This window comes from Oncorhynchus kisutch, linkage group LG2 (assembly GCF_002021735.2).
Source record: "Oncorhynchus kisutch isolate 150728-3 linkage group LG2, Okis_V2, whole genome shotgun sequence".
Classification (NCBI taxonomy): Eukaryota; Metazoa; Chordata; class Actinopteri; order Salmoniformes; family Salmonidae; genus Oncorhynchus; species Oncorhynchus kisutch.
The window spans coordinates 9,840,013-9,845,106 of NC_034175.2; positions in this window are offsets into that span (position 1 = coordinate 9,840,013).

The following is a 5,094-nucleotide window of genomic DNA, read 5'->3' on the forward strand; positions in this document are numbered from 1 at the left end:
GTAGGCCTTGAAATACATCCACAGGTACACCTCAAATTGACTCAAATTATGTTAATTAACCTATCAGAAGCTTCTAAAGCCATGACATCATTTTCTGGAATTTTCCAAGCTGTTTAAAGGCACAGCCAACTTTGTGTATGTAAACTTCTGACACATTGGAATTGTGATACAGTGAATTGTAAGTGAAATAATTTGTGGAGTGGTTGAAAAACGAGTTTTAATGACTCCAACCTAGTGTATGTAAACTTCCGACTTCAACTGTACATAAATCTAGATTTACCTGATATTTTCAGGTGCACACCCAATGATCCTGTAAATCCCTGAGTGGTGTGATTACTTGTATTTGACTTAAATCTGAAGAAAAATCGTCCACTGTCATCTTCAGTCACATTGTTGAGTTTCAGTGTGCAGTTATTGTCTTGATCATAAAACTGTTCTTCCATTGTATCTTGTCTTAATCAGTCCACATGTGTTATACACTCCATCTCCTTGCTGGGAGCCATCTAGTTTTGTATTGCCTCTCAGAGTGAACCATATCCTTCTTCTAACTATCGGGTAGCTGGGTAGCTTTGGTTGGTTGGCTGTGGAATTGTTGTGGCTGTTGCAATTTTTTCTCTCTCCAAAAAGCAGAAGTTTGACAGTCATTTCAGCTAAATCAATGTTTTATGTTGACATCAGTACTCCTACACCAGTCCCCAGTACTCAACAAGAAGAATTCGCCCAGTCACTGTTCGTCAGATAACACAGCAGAGATGTTGGTACTACGTTCTTGGATCAAATATTGTATTGATGATATATTTTCTGGAATACAACTCTCCTTCCTACAGGGCTAAAGTTGCTATGCACTGTCAGTACAGTCTAGTTATCTATGTTAACTCTACTCTCCCTGCCAGGTACGTTTTATCTTTGTTTCAGTTAATAATATCCATCAGTGTTTTTTCTCATCACAAGGGCAATGATGTTTTCAATCGCGGTTTTCAGGCACACTGGCCCAGAACTGGTCTGTTTGGTACCATGACAGGGACAGGACTACCGTTATCTGTGCATCAAAAAGCTCATCAGTGGAATTTGACTGTACATACATATATTTGACTGTACATACAAACTGATTTGTGTTAATTTTCATTAACACCCACTGGGCAAAACCTGGTTGAATCAACGTTGTTTCCATGTCATTTCAACCCCCCAAAATCTATATTATGACATTGAATCAACGTGAAAAACTAATTGGATTTGCAAAAAGGCATCAATGTAAGGGGATTGTTTTTTTTCACCAAACTTTTAACCTAAATCCAACGACATGGTGACGTGTTGTTAATTTCATGTTGAATTCACATCAGTTGACAACTCACAAGTAATAATTCAAAACTAGATGTTGAACTGACATCTGTGCCCAGTGGGCAGGGGCAGTAAATCAAATCAAATCCAATCAAATTTATTTATATAGCCCTTCGTACATCAGCTGATATCTCAAAGTGCTGTACAGAAACCCAGCCTAAAACCCCAAACAGCAAGCAATGCAGGTGTAGAAGCACGGTGGCTAGGAAAAACTCCCTAGAAAGGCCAATACCTAGGAAGAAACCTAGAGAGGAACCAGGCTATGTGGGGTGGCCAGTCCTCTTCTGGCTGTGCCGGGTGGAGATTATAACAGAACATGGCCAAGATGTTCAAATGTTCATAAATGACCAGCATGGTCGAATAATAATAAGGCAGAACAGTTGAAACTGGAGCAGCAGCACAGTCAGGTGGAAGTTGAAACTGGAGCAGCAGCATGGCCAGGTGGACTGGGGACAGCAAGGAGTCATCATGTCAGGTAGTCCTGGGGCATGGTCCTAGGGCTCAGGTCAGTTGAAACTGGAACAGCAGCATGGCCAGGTGGACTGGGGACAGCAAGGAGTCATCATGTCAGGTAGTCCTGGGGCATGGTCCTAGGGCTCAGGTCCTCCGAGAGAGAGAAAGAAAGAGAGAAGGATAGAATTAGAGAACGCACACTTAGATTCACACAGGACACCGAATAGGACAGGAGAAGTACTCCAGATATAACAAACTGACCCCAGCCCCCCGACACATAAACTACTGCAGCATAAATACTGGAGGCTGAGACAGGAGGGGTCAGGAGACACTGTGGCCCCATCCGAGGACACCCCCGGACAGGGCCAAACAGGAAGGATATAACCCCACCCACTTTGCCAAAGCACAGCCCCCACACCACTAGAGGGATATCTTCAACCACCAACTTACCATCCTGAGACAAGGCTGAGTATAGCCCACAAAGATCTCCACCACGGCACAACCCAAGGGGGGGGCGCCAACCCAGACAGGATGACCACAACAGTGAATCAACCCACTCAGGTGACGCACCCCCTCCAGGGACGGCATGAGAGAGCCCCAGCAAGCCAGTGACTCAGCCCCTGTAATAGGGTTAGAGGCAGAGAATCCCAGTGGAAAGAGGGGAACCGGCCAGGCAGAGACAGCAAGGGCGGTTCGTTGCTCCAGAGCCTTTCCGTTCACCTTCCCACTCCTGGGCCAGACTACACTCAATCATATGACCCACTGAAGAGATGAGTCTTCAGTAAAGACTTAAAGGTTGAGACCGAGTTTGCGTCTCTGACATGGGTAGGCAGACCGTTCCATAAAAATGGAGCTCTATAGGAGAAAGCCCTGCCTCCAGCTGTTTGCTTAGAAATTCTAGGGGCAATTAGGAGGCCTGCGTCTTGTGACCGTAGCGTACGTGTAGGTATGTACGGCAGGACCAAATCAGAAAGATAGGTAGGAGCAAGCCCATGTAATGCTTTGTAGGTTAGCAGTAAAACCTTGAAATCAGCCCTTGCTTTGACAGGAAGCCAGTGTAGAGAGGCTAGCACTGGAGTAATATGATCAAATTTTTGGGTTCTAGTCAGGATTCTAGCAGCCGTATTTAGCACTAACTGAAGTTTATTTAGTGCTTTATCCGGGTAGCCGGAAAATAGAGCATTGCAGTAGTCTAACCTAGAAGTGACAAAAGCATGGATACATTTTTCTGCATCGTTTTTGGACAGAACGTTTCTGATTTTTGCAATGTTACGTAGATGGAAAAAAGCTGTCCTTGAAATGGTCTTGATATGTTCTTCAAAAGAGAGATCAGGGTCCAGAGTAACGCCGAGGTCCTTCACAGTTTTATTTGAGACGACTGTACAACCATTAAGATTAATTGTCAGATTCAACAGAAGATCTCTTTGTTTCTTGGGACCTAGAACAAGCATCTCTGTTTTGTCCGAGTTTAATAGTAGAAAGTTTGCAGCCATCCACTTCCTTATGTCTGAAACACATGCTTCTAGCGAGGGCAATTTTGGGGCTTCACCATGTTTCATTGAAATGTACAGCTGTGTGTCATCCGCATAGCAGTGAAAGTTTACATTATGTTTTCGAATAACATCCCCAAGAGGTAAAATATATAGTGAAAACAATAGTGGTCCTAAAACGGAACCTTGAGGAACACCGAAATTTACAGTTGATTTGTCAGAGGACAAACCATTCACAGAGACAAACTGATATCTTTCCGACAGATAAGATCTAAACCAGGCCAGAACATGTCCGTGTAGACCAATTTGGGTTTCCAATCTCTCCAAAAGAATGTGGTGATCGATGGTATCAAAAGCAGCACTAAGGTCTAGGAGCACGAGGACAGATGCAGAGCCTCGGTCCGATGCCATTAAAATGTCATTTACCACCTTCACAAGTGCCGTCTCAGTGCTATGATGGGGTCTAAAACCAGACTGAAGCATTTCATATACATTGTTTGTCTTCAGGAAGGCAGTGAGTTGCTGCGCAACAGCCTTCTCTAAAATTTTTGAGAGGAATGGAAGATTCGATATAGGCCGATAGTTTTTTATATTTTCTGGGTCAAGGTTTGGCTTTTTCAAGAGAGGCTTTATTACTGCCACTTTTAGTGAGTTTGGTACACATCCAGTGGATAGAGAGCCGTTTATTATGTTCAACATAGGAGGGCCAAGCACAGGAAGCAGCTCTTTCAGTAGTTTAGTTGGAATAGGGTCCAGTATGCAGCTTGAAGGTTTAGAGGCCATGATTATTTTCATCATTGTGTCAAGAGATATAGTACTAAAACACTTGAGCGTCTCTCTTGATCCTAGGTCCTGGCAGAGTTGTGCAGACTCAGGACAACTGAGGTTTGGAGGAATACGCAGGTTTAAAGAGGAGTCCGTAATTTGCTTTCTAATAATCATAATCTTTTCGAGCAGCAGTAAGGGCTCTACGGTACTGCACGGTACCGTCCTTCCAAGCTAGTCGGAAGACTTCCAGTTTGGTGTGGCGCCATTTCCGTTCCAATTTTCTGGAAGCTTGCTTCAGAGCTCGGGTATTTTCTGTGTACCAGGGAGCTAGTTTCTTATGAGACATTTTTTTAGTTTTTAGGGGTGCAACTGCATCTAGGGTATTGCGCAAGGTTAAATTGAGATCCTCAGTTAGGTGGTTAACTGATTTTTGTCCTCTGGCGTCCTTGGGTAGGCAGAGGGAGTCTGGAAGGGCATCAAGGAATCTTTGTGTTGTCTGTGAATTTATAGCACGACTTTTGATGTTCCTTGGTTGGGGTCTAAGCAGATTATTTGTTGCAATTGCAAACGTAATAAAATGGTGGTACGATAGTCCAGGATTATGAGGAAAAACATTAAGATCCACCACATTTATTCCATGGGACAAAACTAGGTCCAGCGTATGACTGTGACAGTGAGTGGGTCCAGAGACATGTTGGACAAAACCCACTGAGTCGATGATGGCTCCGAAAGCCTTTTGGAGTGGGTCTGTGGACTTTTCCATGTGAATATTAAAGTCACCAAAGATTAGAATATTATCTGCTATGACTACAAGGTCCGATAGGAATTCAGGGAACTCAGTGAGAAACGCTGTATATGGCCCAGGAGGCCTGTAAACAGTAGCTATAAAAAGTGATTGAGTATATAATATGGCATGGCATATACAAGATTCATATACTCAACCGTTTTGTTTGAATGAATTACTTGAGAGGTTTTGAGTTATCTGACTAAATCAGAACTGTAGTAATTCCACCTAAATGCTGGATAAACAGATGACACAGACTCA